Source organism: Pongo pygmaeus, chromosome 9 (assembly GCF_028885625.2).
Source record: "Pongo pygmaeus isolate AG05252 chromosome 9, NHGRI_mPonPyg2-v2.0_pri, whole genome shotgun sequence".
Taxonomy (NCBI): Eukaryota; Metazoa; Chordata; class Mammalia; order Primates; family Hominidae; genus Pongo; species Pongo pygmaeus.
The window spans coordinates 38,322,658-38,342,653 of NC_072382.2; the positions used below are offsets into that span (position 1 = coordinate 38,322,658).

General features: G+C 38.3%; 1 long non-coding RNA gene across 1 annotated transcript in view; it reads right to left on the minus strand.

The window, feature by feature from the left end:
- Positions 1 to 330: 330 nt before the first annotated feature.
- LOC129008274 (uncharacterized) overlaps positions 331 to 19,996 on the minus strand; it is a 168,788-nt gene continuing 149,122 nt past the window's right edge. Inside the window, exons 3-4 of the long non-coding RNA XR_008492496.2 lie at positions 5,195 to 5,278; positions 331 to 1,366 (exon numbers count right to left, since the gene is read on the minus strand). This is a non-coding gene — a long non-coding RNA (uncharacterized LOC129008274). The remainder of the gene's footprint in view (positions 1,367 to 5,194; positions 5,279 to 19,996) is intronic.

The following is a 19,996-nucleotide window of genomic DNA, read 5'->3' on the forward strand; positions in this document are numbered from 1 at the left end:
ATCTATTGAAATGGATTGAAAATGGCTTTGTTGAATGAACTTCAATCCAGTTATATTTTCCTCAATCTGTCCCCCCGAGTACTTGGCTCATCTTTCTACCCATGGCCTCCCCTAAGGTATGCAAGCACCTACTCCCCGTGAATACATTTGTGCAGTCTCTTTCTACATAAACTAGGGGTTGAGGCAGAGTTCCTGTTCATCTTGGACTAAAGGTGATTTTTCTCCTCATTAAGATGATAATTTGCTTTGGGATCTGCAATCATTTAACACTAAATTTTACACATCAAAAAATTTAAAATATACTTTTCATTCTTTTTTGTATCCCCAACATTTGGTACAGTGCCTGGAATACAGTAGTCATTTAATTATTTATTAAATACTGTCATGTATGTTTAACAATGGGATACATTCTGAAAAATGTATCATTAGGTGATGTCATGGTTATGCAAACATCGTAGAGTATGCTTACACAAATTTAGAGTATGCTTACACAAACACTGTAGAGTATGCTTATACTACCATCCTAGAGTATGTTTACATCATAGAGTATGCTTGCACATAGTTGTGCAAGCATTGTGGAGTATACTTACACAAACCTATACACACCTAGGTTATATGGTATAGCCTATTGCTCTAGGCTACACATCTGTACACCATATTTCGGTACTGAATACTGTAGGCAATTGTTACACAGTGGTATTTGTGTATCTAAACAAGCATAGAAAGAGTACAGTAAAAATACAGTATAAAAGATAAAAAGTGGTACACATTTATAAGGCACTTACCATGGATGGAGCTTGCAGGACTGGAAGTTTCTCTGAGTGAGTAAGTGAGTGAGTGATGAGTGAATGTGAAGGTCTGGGACATTACTGTAGATTTATAAACACTGTACACTTAGGCTACACTAAATTTATATACAAAGATTATTTCTTCATTAATAAATTAATCTTAGCTTACTGAAAGTTTTTATAAACTTTTTTAAAAAAAACTTTTGGCTCTTTTGCAATAACATTTAGCTTAAAACACACACACATTGTACAGCTGTTCGAAAATATTCTTATGTCCTTAATTCGATATGATTTTTGTATTTTCAAATGTTTAATTTTTATTTTTCTTTCTTTTTAAGCTTTTAGTTAAAAACTAAGACACAAACACATGCATTAGCCTAGGCCTATACAGTCTCAGGTTCAGGATCATCCATATCACTGTCTTCAATCTCCTCATCTTGTCTCACTGGTCTTCAGGGAAAATAATACTCATGGAGCTATCATCTTGTATGATAACAATGCCTTCTGGAAAATCTCCTGAAAGACCTGCCTGAGGCTGTTTTACAGTTGACTTTCTCTGTAAGTAGAAGGAATATTCTCTGAAATAACAATAAAAATTATAGTATAGTAAACACATAAACCATAAATCAGGAACAGTCATTTATTATTATCATCAAGTATTACGGATTGTACATAATTGTATATATTATACTTTTATATAACTGGCAGAGCAGTAGGTTAGGTTAAGCCAGCATCGCCACATACACATCTATAATGCATTGCACTATGATATTATGAAGCCTATGGCATCACTAGGCAATAGAAATTTTCAGCTTTGTTATAATCTTCTGGGGACAATATGATATATGTAGTCTGTCATTGAATCAAACATCATTATACAAGGCATGACCATAATTGTCTCCAAAATTGATAAAATAAACAAGTATCTCAAAATCCCACTGACATTATGTCATGTTCCTTCCTTCTTAAAGGCTTTATCAAGCTCCCAGCCAAAAATGTATGTTCTTCCCTGAACACTTTACAATGAGGTTAAATGTTTTACTTAATACTGATCTCTTTACTTCATTATAATTATTTATATCTTTATCTTATTTTTCTCAAAAAGACTGTCATCTTCCCAAGGGCAGGAGCTGTGTCTCATAATTTGTGTATCTGTCTGCCAATGGTTATGCTCAATATTTGGAGCACAATAAATGCCTGTTGAAGGAATAATTAATCACATGGAGAGGTGTGAATTGGAGATAGTATTTTACTTTCTTCAACAAGGTTGTTATGAAGCTCAAATGAAAGCAAAACACCTGTAAAAGTACTTTGTAATATGTAAAGTACAATACAATTGAAAGAATCAAGATGATTATGATTTGTTTATTGTATATATGGAACAACATAGAGCTTTAAGGATCTTTGGTGCTACCACCATAACTGCTATTCAGAGGCTACTGAATACTTCTTCCAATTCACCATAATGTGGATTAGACATCAATCATCAATCACGAGTGAGGAAAACTACTTTCTCATAGAAATCATACTTGTAATAGGCTTCAGGATTCTTCAGCTAAATATATTTATGACAACTTTTTGAATTAAACTGAGGATTCATGCAAACATCTATCCATGAAATATTTCTGAAGGTCTGGTATGAACCAGGCAATATTAGGTGCTAATAGCTAAGGATATACTGATGAACAAAATAGACATGGTCACTGCTCTGAGGGAGTTTATTTTCCAAAATAACTTATCTTTAACAATATAGCTATAGTTTCATGGTTTTGTAACTGGATCTTTGAAAATGTTTTACAATAGATACTTTAAGCTCCCTCTTATGAGGATTTGGTGAATCTTAAAAAAGAAAAATCCTTTCACAAAGATTTCTGTAATCAAGTTTAACCTTTTTGATCCAATAGAATAATGCCTTTGTTACTCAGGGATATGCCATTAACATTACCTGGTTAGTAAACCTTTTGATTCTTGGTATCAAGAGGTCTAATTAATTTAGATGGCTTGGAATCAGTCGATATGTCTGAATATAGCAGAGACAAGTTGTGCACCTTGTCTACCTACACTCTGAGTCTTAGAACTTTGTCTAACTAAATGAGAACTCTGAAATGTTGTGCCCTAAACTAATAAAAGGACACTGACAACTTCTGTAAAACATGTGGTTGATAAAGCAAGACCAACATCTTTCAGTTCTGTCTAATAAGAAATATCTTACCTAGTCATCTGACTCAGCAAATCCAATAATCCCCAAATTTCTTATCAGATAGGCTGGGTGGTTTTTATATAGGCAGGACTAAACCAGGAAAAGTCATATGTGAGGGTGGGTGTGTGTGTGTGTGTGTGTGTGTATATATGTATATATATATATCACACAGCTATATTTGTATATATAGAGAAAGCATATATACATATAGATGTTGATACACACATATGTATATATATAATTTAATATACTATGCTATGCTATGACGTTTATTGCATATATTTATATCATATAGATACATATTTGACTTAAATAATATATAAAGCGATTGTGACATGCTCTCTACTCTGTCATCATCCTCTCTTTTTTTTTTCACACTGACTGTGCTTTGTAGTGTGACAATGCTTTGCAGGACTCAAAGGAGTTCTATACATTGATGCTGAGAAATACAGATCTGAGTACTCAACATAGCTCCAAATAAAACAGCCAGAATTCCACATATAGTTACTAAAATAACCCTGTGATAGGAGCTGTTTTGAACCTATTTTACTCATCTTGTAGTCTTTTAGTGAGGCTGTTAATAATGGTGACTTATATATCCACTGACCTGATGACCTATTAGACAGGAGGGGAAAATTATTCTCCATGGACTTTAAAACAATAAACATTTAAATTTAGAAGAAAGAATAAAAACCAGTCTCTTCTCTAAGAAAATGGTATCAGCAAGAATTCTGATTTGTGCTTCAAGTCACTGAAAAGTGATTATGGTACATGCTACCATAAAAAACAAATTCTTCTGAAAACTCTCTCTTCTGTAAATTTTTTTTTTTGACACCATACTCTTCTATATCTTCTCCTACCCCTCATATGACCTGTTCTCAGTCTAGCAGACTCCTTCTTCTGCCCATTCTAAAATTGTTAGACTTCACGGTATCTTTTTTTAAAATTTTATCACTTTATACATTCTCACACAACTTTATCCTATCTAGCAGGTTAATTACTACTCATACCAATAGCTCTTAAATTTTGAGGTACAGTCAATAATTTTCACAGGAAATTCAGATCTGTATTTTCAAATGCTTACTATCCTTTTACACTTGAATATATTGTGAGCACCTCTGTCTGAAATATCTAAATTTAAACTCTTCTCTCCCACTCGAAACCTGCTTCTTTTCTCACAATTTCTCTCTGTAAATGGAACCACTGATCATTGAATTGCCAAGTCATAACTGAAGCATCCATGTGTACTTCTCTAACCTTATCCAATCCATCAGTTCAGACAATTATAACTCTTTAATATTTCTGAAATGCATCTAATTCTATCATTTCTCTCCCCACAACTGTAGCTCTGGTCATCATTATCCTTCATTTGGATCACTATGTGTTAATTTTTATTATCTAGCTCCCCACTAAGTCACTCCATCATTGGAATAGTCTTCTAAATTGTAAATATACTGAGGCCACACCCCTGCCTAAAATATCTCAACGACTCTCCAGGACCCTCCAGATAATATCTAAGATCTTTCCTCTTATGCTTCCACATCATGACCTGACCCCTGACGATTTGCCTGGTCTTAGGTTTTGGCCTTCTCCTTAGCACTGACTTTCCCTTGTGAACTCCAGTAATATTAAATCTCTTGCCTTACCTTGAAAGCATATTCTGACACCATTCTTTGTCTCAGAAACTGTATCTATTACCTTCTCTCTGGAAACATTTTTTCCTCTTTGCTTCTTTGTGTGTGTTGCTCTTAACTCATTTTTCAGGTAACAACTTAGATACAACTTTAACTGGGAAGTCTCTTCATCTATGTTGAGCCCCAAATCTCCAATTTTTATTTACTCCATCTGTTTCCATAGCACCTGTACTTCCCTTATAATTATTCTTTTTTTTTTTTTTTTGAGATGAAGTCTCACTCTATTGCCCAGGCTGGAGTGCAGTGGCATGATCTCGGCTCACTGCAACCTCCACCTGCAAGTCTCCTGCCTCAGCCTCCTGAGTAGCTGGGACTACAGGTGTGCACCCCCATGCCTTGCTAATTTTTGTAGAAACAGGGTTTCACCATGTTGGCCAGGCTTGTCTTGAACTCCTAACCTCAGGTAATAACCCAGTTCAGCCTCCCAGAAGTGCTGCGATTACAGGCGTGAGCCTCCATGCCCGGCCCCCCTTATAAATTATTCTTATCAACATGCACTACAATTGACTTACCACTTATCTGCCTTCCCTACTGGACTGTTGATTCCATGAAGACTGAGCATATTGCAACATTATTCACCATTATATCTCCAGCACCTAGCATAATGTAGTACATAGTAGGCACTAAAAAAATTGTTCATTTCCAAATGTTTCTATTATTCCTTATTTACATATAATGGCAGATTTTTGTGTTTTACATAAAACATCACTAACATATCCTTATTTTAACCAGTGTTCCTCTTTTATCTGGTTAGCAAAAATGAACTTTTGGCTAAGATTTTATGTAAACAATCACAAAATAAAATGTGTAGTGTTTTCCAGCTAAGAAAAGCTTATGTATCAGGGCTTTATCTCTTACTATGCTAAGTATAATATATTCTTCTTTTTAGTTGCCCTCATCCCTTTTCTTTCTGTACTTTATAGTATACCCACTTGAGTATCTGAGTCCCCTATGGATAGAGTTGATGATTTTTTAATCTTTTCAAATCTTAAAGTGTGCAGCACAGCAGCTTGTATCTACCTTGATCTTAATAAATATTTGTTCAATTTAACTGGACACAAAATGGGGGAACTATAAGCCTGAGCTTTCATTTGAGAGGGTACTTAGAGTGAGTCTCCAATTTGATCCTCCAGATATATTCTCACGTTGCCCTGTGTGCGGATAGGTTGACCTTGATGGACTGCATCAAGAAGCTTCCTTGCAACCTGGCTTCTGATTGGATTGGCAAATAAGAGGCCATGGCAGAAGATCAGAGGCAAAAAAAAAATAGTAAGATAAACATGTCTATTTCCCTGGATCCTTTCTTGCCAGGATACCACTCACTGAGTTCCAGTAAACACTTCCTCCTCTGATTGCTTCAATTCTAAGGGCCCTACTAGTGGCTTACTGTTATAAGCATACACACATCTAGGATATTATACTCTTCATTATTTCCTTAATTACACCCATGTCTTTTTTAATAGAACCTTTATTAGATTCTTCTCAAATTACTCAGTCTTAGTATGATATCTTTTCCTGCCCGACATAATTAATAAATAGCCTTCCCCTATATTCTCTGACATCCCCTTCTCAATCTCCAGGAGTATTTGTCCGTTTTCATACTGCTATGAAGAAATGCCTGAGACTGGGTAATTTATAAAGAAAAATAGGTTTAATGGACTCACAGTTCCACATGACTGGGAAGGCCTCACAATCGTGGCAGAAGGCAAAGGAGGAGCAAAGGCACATGGCAGCAGGCAAGAGGGCATGTGCAGGGGAACTCTTCTTTATAAAACTGTCAGACCTCATGAGACTTATTCACTATCACAGGAACAGCAAGAGAAAAACCCACCCCATGATTCAATTAACTCCCATTGGGTCCCTTCCATGACACATAGGGATTATGGGAGCTACAATTCAAGATATGATTTAGTGGGGACAGAGCCAAACATATCACCAGGTAAACACTGAGCTAACTTGGTCACTGGGGCCTGTCAGTGAAAAATTTGGGGCAGTTATCAAGAAGTTTTCATGCTCCTGATAAAGACATACCCAAGACTGGGCAACTTAAAAAAGAAATAAAGAGGTTTACAAAAGAAAGAGGTTTAATTGGACTTAAAGTTCCATGTGGCTTGGGGAGCCTCACAATCAAGGTGGAAGGCAAGGAGGAGCAAGTCCCATCTTACACGGATGGCAGCAGGCAAAGAGAGAATGAGGAAGACACAAAAGCAGAAACCCTTGATAAAACCATTAGATCCCATGGGACGTACTCACTACCATGAGAACAGTATGGGGGAAACTGCCCCTATGATTCAGTCATCTCCCACCAGGTCCTTCCTACAACATGTGGGAATTATGGGAATACAATTCAAGATGAGACCTGAGTGGGGACAGAGGCAAATCATATCATTCTGCCCCTAGCCACTGCCAAATCTCATATCCTCACATTGCAAAACCAGCTATACCTTCCCAACAGTCCCCCAAAGTCTTAACTCATTTCATCATTAACCCAAAAGTCCACAGTCCAACGTCTCATCTGAGACAAGGCAAGTCCCTTCTGCCTATGAGCCTGTAAAGTCAAATACAAGCTATTTATTTCCTAGATACAATGGGGGTACAGACATCAGGTAAATACAACTATTCCAAATGGGAGAAATTGGCCAAAACAAAAGGGCTACAGGGCCGATGCAAGTCTGATATCTACTGGGGCAGTCAAATCGTAAAGCTCCAAAATGATCTCCTTTGACTCCATCTCTCACATCCAGGTCACACTGATGCAAGAGGTGAGTTCCCATGGTCTTGGGCAGCTCCACCCCTGTGGTTTTGCAGGGTCAGCCTTCTTTCTGGCTGCTTTCACAGGCTGGCATTGAGTGTCTGTGCCTTTCCAGGTGCACAATGCAAGCTGTTGGTGGAACCACCATTCTGGGGTATTGAGGAGAGTGACCCTCTTCTCACAGCTCCACTAGGCAGTGCCCTAGTAGGGACTCTGTGTGGGTGCTCCAACCCCACATTTCCCTTCCACACTGCCCTAGCAGAGGTTCTCCGTGACAGCCCTGCCCCTGCAGCAAACTTCTGCCTGGGTATCCAGGCATTTCCATAGATCTTCTGAAATCTAGGGGGAAGTTCCCAAACCTCAATTCTTGACTTCTCTGTACCCACAGGTTCATCACCATGTAGAAGCTGCCAAGGCTTAGGGCTTGCACCATCTGAAGCCACAGCCCGAGATCTACACTGGCCCCTTTCATCCACAAGAGGAGGAGCTGGGACGCAGGGCACCGAGTCCCTATTCTGTACTCAGCTCAGGATACTCTCAGTCCAGCACACAAAATCACTTTTTCCTCCTAGGCCTCCAGGCCTATGATGGGAGGGGCTGCCACGAAGAATTCTGACATGCCCTGCAGACATTTTCCCTACTGTCTTGGGGCTTAACATTTGGCTCCTCATTACGTAAGCAAATTTCTGCAGATGGCTTGAATTTCTCCTCAGAAAATGGGATTTTCTTTTCTATCACATTGCCAGGCTGCAAATTTTTCAAACTTTTATGCTCTGTTTCCATTTTAAAACTAAATGCTTTGAACAGCACCCAAATCACCTCTTGAATGCTTTGCTGCTTAGAAACTTCTGTCAGATACCCTAAATCATCTCTCTCAAGTTCAAAGTTCCACAAATCTCTAGGACAGGAGCAAAATGCCACCAGTCTCTTTGCTAAAACATAGCAAGAGTCACCTTTGCTCCAGTTCCCAACAAGTTCCTCATCTACATCTGAGACCACCTCAGCCTGGACTTTATTGTCCATATTGCTATCAGCATTTTGGGCAAAGCCATTAAACAAGTCTCTAGGAATTTCCAAACTCTTCCACATTTTCCCTTGTTCTGAGCCCTCCAAATGGTTCCAACCTCTGCCTGTTACCTAGTTCCAAAGTCGCTTCCACATTTTCAGGTATCTTTTCAGCAACGCCCCTCTCTAGTGGTGTCAATTTACTCTATTAGTCCATTTTTATGCTGCTGATAAAGACATACCAGAGACTGGAAAATTTACAAAAGAAAGAAGTTTTATTGGACTTACAGTTCCATATGGCTGGGGAAGCCTCACAATCAGGGCAGAAGGCAAGGAGGAGCAACCCCTGTCTAACATGGATGGCAGCAGGCAAAGAGAAAATGAGGAAGATGCAAAAGCAGAAACCTCTGACAAAACCATCAGATCTCATGAGACTTATTCACTAACACTAGAACACTATGGGGGATAAAACCCCCATGATTCAATCATCTCCCACTGGGTCCCTCACACAACATGGGGAAATTACAGGAGTATAATTCAAGATGAGATTTGAGCAGGGACATAGAGCCAAACCACATCAAGTAAAATGCCTATTTACAAATCCTTTGTATACCTTTATTATGGAGCCAGCAGTACACATGATTACTTGCTGGTGCAAATTTGGAATAACCTCTTTGTGCTCCAAGCAGAGTAACAGGAAAACACTACTATTTCCTACATTTTGCAAACTTTAAAGTAGTCCATTATTTTGCTAAATTAATTATTACCATCTTTTACAATCTTCTGTAGTTTAACTTCTAAGGCTAGTTGACTTCTTACAGTTGATGTTATAGGTCCACTTTAAACTTCCTCTTAGTTCTCTTTAAAAGTTGGATAACTGTAAAACTCATATTTTCCTTAATTGATTTATCAGTGGAGTGTAAGTCTTTATCACCATATTTTTCTTTTCCATTTATTTATTTTAATTATACTTTAAGTTCTGTGATACCTGTGCAGAATGTGCTGGTTTGTTTCATAGGTATATGTGTGCCATGGTGGTTTGCTGCACCCTTCAACCTGTCATCTACATTGGGTATTTCCCCTAATGCTATCCCTCTCCTTGACCCCCACCCACCAACTGGCCCCGGCATATGACGTTCCCCTCCCTGTGCCCATATGTTCTCATGGTTCAACTCCCACTTAGGAGTGAGAACACGTAGTGTTTGGTTTTATGTTCCTATGTTAGTTTGCTGAGCATGATAGTTTCTAGCTTCATCCATGTCCCTGCAAAGGACATGAGCTCATTCTTTTTTATGGCTGCATAGTATTCCATGGTGTATATGTTCCAAGTTTTCTTTATCCAGTCTATCATTGATGGGCATTTGGGTTGGTTCCAAGTCTTTGTTATTGTGAATAGTGCTACAATAAACATACGTGTGCATATGCCTTCATAGTATAATGATTTATGATCTAATTAAACTAAAGATCTTCTGCACAGCAAAAGAAACAATCATTAGAGTGAACAAGCAGACTACAGAATGGGAGAAAATTGTTGCAATCTATCCATCTGACAAAGGGCTATTATCCAGAATCTACAATTAACTTAAACAAATTTAGAAGATTATAAAAAATCCATCCCATCAAAAAGTGGGCAAAGGATATGAACAGACACTTTTCAAAAGAAGACATTTATGTGGCCAACAAACATATGAAAAAAGCTTACCATCACTGGTCCTTAGAGAAATGCTAACCAAAACCACAATGAGATACCAGCTAATGCCAGTTAGAATGGCAAATATTAAAAAGTCTGGAAACAACAGATGCTGGAGAGGATGTGGAGAAATAGGAATGCTTTTACACTGTTGCTAGGAGTGTAAATTAGTTCAACCATTGTGGAAGACAGTGTTGGCGATTCCTCAAAGACCTAGAACTAGAAATACCACTTGACCCACCAATCCCATTACCGGGTATGTCACCATTTTTAAGAATGAATACTGTAGACAATATTAATTTTGTGGATGTGTCTCACCTGTGTCAAAATGAAGTCTGAACTAGGTCATTCAACCTTCCTAATTTGTTTTTTTATTTATAATTACAACTGAGATGAAAAATGTATAGTGCCTAATATAATGCTTGGCATATGAGCACAAAGTAATCTCACCCTCACCTCTGCATTCTAGCCACACTGACCTTATGTTATAGCCTTGAATGCTTCATGCGCCTTACTCCTCACCAGGCTTTGGTACATGTTATTCTTGAATACTCATAAAATGTTCTTCCAGAAAAGCTGTTCTGATTCCCAGGATCATTTTTGTTTTCTGGTTTATATTTCATATATCTGTGTATATTTCCTTTATAACACTTGATTCATTTATTTGTGCATTCAATAATTATGGAGTTACTATGTTGTTGGATCAGGTCTTAAGGATAAGACAATGAATAATATAAGACAATGAATCTCTCTGATTATTTAGTTCATATCCTCACATCTATAATTTTTAATTAGAGTTTAGAGTTATATATAGTTATATTAAGTTAATATGTTACTCCCTTACCAAACTATTACCTACATGTGGATGTAGGCTTTTTTTTCATCCTTACTTCAGTTACTTTAGTCACATAACAAATTATTCCAAAACTTAATGGCTTAAAACAACATTTGTACTTATCTTTCCTTGTTTCTGTAGACCAGAAATTTGGATAAGACAGAGCTCATTAAAGGATCAAAGTCTGAGGGCTTGAATCATTTCTCATGTTGGGCCATTAACTCAGACTGCTGGCTGAGAATGCAAGCGTCAGGGGATCTCAGCTATATCCTCATGGACTTCTTTGTGTGGTCTTTACACCTGCACTGGGTTCTACAGATGAACTTTCTGAGAGGAAATGAGGTGGAGCTCTGTCACCTTTTCTGAGCTAGCCTGAGATATCATCTAGTGTCACTTCTGCTGCATTTGATTGATTGAGGTTTTTGAAAAATTTGCTCAGAGTTAAGGGAGGATACACAGACCCCCACATCTCAGTGGGAAGAGTGTTGTTCATGTTGTAAAGAAGAGCATGTGGAATGGAATGAACACACACACACACACACTCTCACACTCATCTCTGGGAAACATAATTGTCCACACACATTATTATAATCTTATTATCTACCACTTACCTTGCATATAGTAGTCACCCAATAAAAAATTATCAAATGGAGAAATCAATAAATGAAATAAAGAAGAAGCAAAATCATAAGGAGAGATTGTAAAATGACAAATGTATAATTTATACATTTATTCTACAAGTATTTTTAAGCTTTTCTTAGAAGATATATCCCCAGGGTACATTCCTTAGGATTCCTAACTAAGTCACTCTTAAATGTTAGTTTTTCTGGAATATTAGTAGTGAAGCCTATGGACTACAGAGAGGGAAAGAGAGTTGGAAATTTCTCAAACCAACTCTATCCCCATGAATTTGAGTTTGGGGATAACTTACAGTTCAGTTCTTAGTTGTGTCAATTCTTCTTACCTCATTCTGCAGATATAAGAGTTAAGTGCATTGGAGGACTAAGTAGGGGGTGATTAGCAGAAGTTAGTGTTGGTGAGTGGTATGGAATTTCCTCTGTCATTCAAGATTAGATGAAAAAATGATGCATCCCACAGGAGTTACCTGTAAACTATGGGATTCACAAGTGCCATTGAAATAAAGGACAATGTCTTCCTGATGCAGAGGAAGAAGAAAAAGATCAGAATTGACAGTCCCTATAACATTGACATTACAGTTAACTAAAGTTAATGTTAACTTCAGGGTTCATGAGTATTTCTCAAAGATTATTTGTTATGCTTTCTCATGAGAATAAATGGTAAAAATTTTTAATGGTATTTAATGCAAGAATGTAGACTATTGGCTTCTGTAGTATTCATATATTTCTGACTGTGGGATATGTTCCTGTATCCAGTTTATTGAAATTGTTATAATCTTGTTCTCTGGGTGAGTGGAGTTTCTCTATATCTGGGCAATGTTCACTTTCAGTGTCTTATCTGTAGAATCAATAGAGATGGCAACTTAAAAAAACTCAGAGTCAGAGAACTAAATCTTACCTGGTTTTTGAAGTTGTTTTATAAGTAGTCTAGTCTTTCTGTTTATTTAACCCAAACAATAAATCAATAATGGGCTATCCAAATCTCAGGTCAAAATTAAGTATTATAATTCATACTCTCTCTTTACCTCTTGCAAACAGCAAATTATTGGGGGGATTCTTCCCTTGTCAAATTCCTCCCAGCTATTCCTGTACAATCATTATGATTTTATCATGCTTATAAAATTGGAGATTCTCTATTTGTTGTAAACTCAATAGAGGTAAATTAGAGCTTACTTAAGTCAAAGGAGTTTCAGTAAAATCCAAATGCAGGAATATAGCCAGGCCTAGAAGCCAAGCACTGGCCAGTTTGTCAGTTGTCACATCTGTTCCCGCTTTTATCTGTTTCTTTTAAAAATCATCTCTCTCTCTCTGTCTCTCTCTCTCTCTTTCTCTCTTCCTCCCTCCCTCCCTCTCCTCCTCTCCCCCATCCCAGACTACTTTGATGTATGAATTTATTTTTGCTTATGGTACATAAGATGTCTTGGGCAAGATATGGCTGCCCATGACAGCAATACATAAAATTTGTATGTCATTATTTGAATCATATAAAACTTAATTTGCTGTCTCTCAGTTCCAATTCCAAAATCCAGGGAGACAGCTTATTATCAGCCAACAATTTTTTTCAGGCTATCATTAATTTATGATTCAGTTTATTGTGTTTGACAATCTGCATGTTTAAAAAAGAAAATAAAATAGAAAAATCAGAGTATAAGGCACATAGAATATGTTAAATATATGGGTGTGTATTCAAGGTACCAAATAAAAATGTACTGTGAGTCTCAGTGAAAAAGCTTGAAAAATGCTCTTAGGACCAGTTTGGAGATGTTTATGTCTACCTAGATGAAGCATGATAGTTTATTCAAAAAAGAAACAGAAGTGTGTTATAAACATGGCTATGAAAGTGAACCTCTGGGTAGAGGATATGGTAGAGTTCTTATAGAAGAGGAACCACACATGTGGATAGTGCAGAAATCCTGAATCATCCATTGCTTCTGCTCACCACCTGCATTTAAACCTTGCCTTCATAGACCACCCTGTGTGACCTTAGGCTGGTAATAAACTCTCTGAACCTTAGATGGATTATATTTTAAGTGGAATCTTAATAAAATTTGTGGGGTTTTCTTTTGTCTTTCTTGCAGATTTATTATGTGGACTAAATGAGATAGCCCATACTCTTAGCAAACTGTAGCTAATGGTTTAAAAAGAGTCTTTTACAACATTATACTAGTCCTCATTACTATTCATCATTACTGTAATATTATTCCTATTGACAAATTATATTTACCCCATTTTTCCTCTTCATGTGAGGCTCTGTCCTATTGCCATTAGTAATGAAGCTCCTGTGCTGACACTCAGAAGCTGCAATTTTGTACTAAAAGCAGTAATGCCATCCAGAACCTGAAATACTATCAAAGTTTTTTCTCGGGATTGGATGAAGTCCACTAACTACATTAATTTCATATGCCAATACTAATTCTTCAAGAACTTCAGGTGTTCTTCCCCCTAGTATGGTGCTACTCTGATGACTAATAATGGTGACTAATAATGAAACCTTGTTCTTCTAAAGTGTTAGAGATTGCACAAAGACATCCCTATACTGGTTTGTGCTTACTTTGACAAAACATTCTTTCCCTAGGCATGCTTTCCCTGTACATTGATACTGTATATCTTTAGATTCAGATGCTTTTAACTTCTAACATTTGTTGGAGCAAAATTCATTTGAATGGAGTTTATTCTTGATGTTTGTTACCCACAGAGTTCCTTTTCACCAAATAAACAGAAAATTTTTTCTTATAGCTTCAGGATATATCCAAGCCTGACTGTATATGAGAAAGAACATTATACCCAACATAAGGTCCTCAAATAGAGATTCTTCATTTCTAAAGCAACAATCAGTTCTGCTTTTTCTGTTTTTTTCCCCATCTTTGTGGTTTTATGTAACTTTGGTCTTTGATGATTGTGACGTACAGATGGGGCTTTGGTGTGGATGTCCTTTCTGTTTTCTAGTTTTCCTTCTAACAGTCAGGACCCTCAGCTGCAGGTCTGTTGGAGTTTGCTGGAGGTCCACTCCAGACCATATTTGCCTGGGTATCAGCAGCAGAAGCTGCAGAACAGCAAATATTGCTGAACAGCAAATGTTGCTGCCTGATCATTCCTCTGGAAGTTTCCTCTCAGAGGGGTACCCAGCCTTGTAAGGTGTCAATCTGCCCCTACTGGGGGATGCCTCCCAGTTAGGCTACTCGGGGGTCAGGGACCCACTTGAGGAGGCAGTCTGTCTGTTTTCAGATCTCAAACTCCGTGCTGGGAGAACCACTACTCTCTTCAAAGCTGTCAGACAGGGACATTTAAGTCTGCAGAGGTTTCTGCTGCCATTTGTTCCGCTATGGCCTGCCCCTAGAGATGGAGTCCACAGAGGCAGGCAGGCCTCCTTGCGCTATGGTGGGCTCCACCCAGTTCGAGCTTCCCAGCCGCTTTGTTTACTTACTCAAGCCTCAGCAATGGTGGGCGCCCCTCCCCCAGCCTCACTGCCACCTGGCAGTTCCATCTCAGACTACTGTGCTAGCAATGAGCGAGGCTCCGTGGGCGTGGGACCCTCCAAGCCAGGCGCGGGAAATAATCTCCTGGTGTGCTGTTTGCTAAGACCATTGGAAAAGCGCAGTATTAGGGTGGGAATGACCCAAATTTCCAGGTGCCATCTATCACAGCTTTGCTTGGCTGTGAAAAGGAATTCCCTGACCCCTTGCGCTTCCCAGGTGAGGCGATGCCTCACCCTGCTTCAGCTCATGCTCGGTGCGATGCAGCCACTGTCCTGTACCCACTGTCTGACAAGCCCCAGTGAGATGAACCCGGTGCCTCAGTTGGAAATGCAGAAATCACCCATCTTCTGCGTCGCTCACGCTGGGAGCTGTAGACTGGAGCTGTTCCTATTCAGCCATCTTTCATAGAACAGAAAAACTGAAAATTCTAAAAATTAGAGCGCCTCTCCTCCTCCAAAGGAACGCAACTCCTCACCAGCAATGGAACAAAGCTGGACGGAGAATGACTTTGAGTTGAGAGAAGAAGGCTTCAGATGATCAAACTTCTCCGAGCTAAAGGAGGAAGTTCGAACCCATCGCAAAGAAGTTAAAAACCTTGAAAAAAGATTACACAAATGGCTAACTAGAATAACCAATGCAGAGAAGTCCTTAAAGGACCTGATGGAGCTGAAAACCATGGCATAAGAAATATGTGATGAATGCACAAGCTTCAGTAGCCAATTCAATCAACTGGAAGAAAGGGTAACAGTGATGGAAGATCAAATGAATGAAATGAAGCGAGAAGAGAATTTTAGAGAAAAAAGAATAAAAAGAAATGAACAAATCCTCCAAGAAATATGGGACTATGTGAAAAGACCAAATCTACGTCTGATTGGTGTACCTGAAAGTGATGGGGAAAATGGAACCAAGTTGAGAAACACTCTGCAGGATATTATCCAGGAGAACTTCCCCAACAGAGCAAGGCAGGCCAACATTCAGATTCAGGAAATACAGAGAATGCCACAAAGATACTACTCAAGAAGAGCAACTCCAAGATACATAATTGTCAGATTCATCAAAGTTGAAATGAAGGAAAAAATGTTAAGGGCAGTCAGAGAGAAAGGTCAGGTTACCCACAAAGGGAAGCCCATCAGACTAACAGCTGATCTCTCAGCAGAAACTCTACAAGCTAGAAGAGAGTGGGGGCCAATATTCAACATTCCTAAAGAAAATAATTTTCAACCCAGAATGTCATATCCAGGCAAACTAAGCTTCATAAGTGAAGGAGAAATAAAATACTTTACAGACAAATGCTGAGAGACTTTGTCACCACCAGGCCTGCCCTAAAAGAGCTCCTGAAGGAAGCACTAAACATGGAAAGGAACAACCACTGCAAGAACATGCCAAATTGTAAAGACCATCAAGGCTAGGAAGAAACTGCATCAAATAATGAGCAAAATAACCAGCTAACATCATAATGACAGGATCAAATTCACACATAACAATATTAACCTTAAATGTAAATGGACTAAATACTCCAATTAAAAGACACAGACTGGCAAATTGGATAAAGAGTCAAGACTCATCAGTGTGCTGTATTCAGGAAACCCATCTCACATGCAGAGACACATATAGGCACAAAATAAAGGGATGGAGGAAGATCTACCAAGCAAATGGAAAACAAAAAAAGGCAGGGGTTGCAATCCCAGTTGCAATCCAACAAAGACCAAAAGAGACAAAGAAGGCAATTACGTAATGGTAAAGGGATCAATTCAACAAGAAAAGCTAACTATTCTAAATATATATGCACCCAATACAGGAGCACCCAAGGATATCCAGTAATTGAATTCAGCTCTGCACCAAGCGGACCTAATAGACATCTACATAACTCTCCACCCCAAATCAACAGAATATACATTCTTCTCAGCACCACATCGCACTTATTCCATAATTGACCACATAGTTGGAAGTAAAGCGATCCTCAGCAAATGTAAAAGAATAGAAATTATAATAATCTGTCTCACAGACCACAGTGCAATCAAACTAGAACTCAGGATTAAGAAACTCACTCAAAACCGCTCAACTACATGGAAACTGAACAACCTGCTCCTGAATGACTACTGGGTACATAACGAAATGAAGGCAGAAATAAAGATGTTCTTTGAAACCAACGAGAACAGAGACACAACATACCAGAATCTCTGGGACACATTTAAAGCAGTGTGTAGAGGGAAATTTATAGCACTAAATGCCCAAAAGAGAAAGCAGGAAAGATCTAAAATTGACACCCTAACATCACAATTAAAAGAACTAGAGAAGCAAGAGCAAACACATTCAAAAGCTAGCAGAAGGCAAGAAATAACTAAGATCAGAGAAGAGCTGAAGGAGATAGAGACACAAAAAACCTTTCAAAAATCAATGAATCCAGGAGCTGGTTTTTTGAAAAGATCAACAAAATAGATAGACCACTAGCAAGACTAATAAAGAAGAAAAGAGAGAAGAATAAAATAGATGCAATAAAAGATGATAAAGGGGATATCACCACCAATCCCACAGAAATACAAACTACCATCAGAGAATACTATAAACACCTCTATGCAAATAAACTAGAAAATCTAGAAGAAATGAATAAATTCCTGGACACATACACCCTCCCAAGACTAAACCAGGAAGAAGTTGAATCTCTGAATAGACCAATAACAGGCTCTGAAATTGAGGTAATAATAGCTTACCAACCAAAAAAAGTCCAGGACCAGATGGATTCACAGCTGAATTCCACCAGAGGAACAAGGAGGAGCTGGTACCATTCCTTCTGAAACTATTCCAATCAATAGAAAAAGAGGGAATCCTCCCTAACTCATTTTATGAGGCCAGCATCGTCCTGATACCAAAGCCTGGCAGAGACACAACAAAAAAGATAATTTTGGACCAATACCCCTGATGAACATCCATGCAAAAATCCTCAATAAAATACTGGCAAACCAAATCCAGCAGCACATCAAAAAGCTTATCCACCATGATCAAGTGGGCTTCATCCCTAGGATGCAAGGCTGGTTCAACATACGCAAATCAATAAACGTAATCCAGCATATAAACAGAACCAAAGACAAAAACCACATGATTATCTCAATAGATGCAGAAAAGGCCTTTGACAAAATTCAACAGCTCTTCATGCTAAAAACTCTCAATAAATTAGGTATTGATGGGACGTATCTCAAAATAATAAGAGCTATCTATGACAAACCCACAGCCAATATCATACTGAACGGGCAAAAACTGGAAGCATTCCCTTTGAAAACTGGCACAAGACAGGGATGCCCTCTCTCACCACTCCTATTCAACATAGTGTTGGAAGTTCTGGACAGGGTAATCATGCAGGAGAAGGAAATAAAGGGTATTCAGTTAGGAAAAGAGGAAGTCAAATTGTCCCTGTTTGCAGATGACATGATTGTATATCTAGAAAACCCCATCATGTCAGCCCAAAATTTCCTGAAGCTGATAAGCAACTTCAGCAAAATCTCAGAATACAAAATCAACATGCAAAAATCACAAGCATTCTTATATACCAATAACAGACAAACAGAGAGCCAAATCATGAATGAACTCCCATTCACAATTGCTTCAAAGAGAATAACATACCTAGGAATCCAACTTACAAGGGATGTGAAGGACTTCTTCAAGGAGAACTACAAACCACTGCTCAAAGAAATAAAGAGGACACAAACAAATGGAAGAACATTCCAAGCTCATGGATAGGAAGAATCAATATAGTGAAAATGGCCATACTGCCCAAGGTAATTCATAGATTCAATGCCATCTCCATCAAGATACCAATGACTTTCTTCACAGAATTGGAAAAAACTACTTTAAAGTTCATATGGAAGCAAAAAAGAGCCTGCATTGCCAAGTCAATCCTAAGCCAAAAGAACAAAGCTGGAGGCATCACGTTACCTGACTTCAAACTATACTACAAGGCTACAGTAACCAAAACAGCATGCTACTGCTACCAAAACAGAGATATAGACCAATGGAACGGAACAGAGCCCTCAGAAATAATACCACACATCTACAACCATCTGATCTTTGACAACCCTGACAAAAACAAGAAATGGGGAAAGGATTCCCTATTTAACAAATGGTGCTGGGAAAATGGGCTAGCCATATGTAGAAAGCTGAAACTGGATCCCTTCCTTACACCTTATACAAAAATTAAGTCAAGATGGATTAAAGACTTAAATGTTAGACCTAAAACCATAAAAACCCTAGAAGAAAACCTAGGCAATACCATTCAGGACATAGGCATGGGCAAGGACTTCATGTCTAAAACACCAAAAGCAATGGCAACAAAAGCCAAAATTGACAAATGGGATCTAATTAAACTAAAAAACTTCTGCACAGCAAAAGAAACTACCATCAGAGTGAACAGGCAACCTACAGAATGGGAGAAAATTTTTGCAATCTACTCATCTGACAAGGGGCTAATATCCAGAATCTACAAAGAACTCAAATTTACAAGAAGAAAACAAACAACCCCATCAAAAACTGGGCAAAGGATATGAACAGACATTTCTCAAAAGAAGACATTTATGCAGCCAAGAGACTGCATAAATGTTTCTACATGAAAAAGTGCTCATCATCACTGGCCATCAGAGAAATGCAAATCAAAACCAGGAGATATCATCTCACACCAGTTAGAATGGCAATCATTAAAAAGTCAGGAAACAACAGGTGCTGGAGAGGATGTGGAGAAATAGGAACAATCTTACACTGTTAGTGGGACTGTAAACTAGTTCAACCATTGTGGAAGACAGTGTGGCGATTCCTCAGGGATCTAGAGCTAGAAATACCATTTGACCCAGCCATCCCATTACTGGGTATATACCCAAAGGATTATAAATCATGCTGCTATAAAGACACATGAACACGTTATGTTTATTGT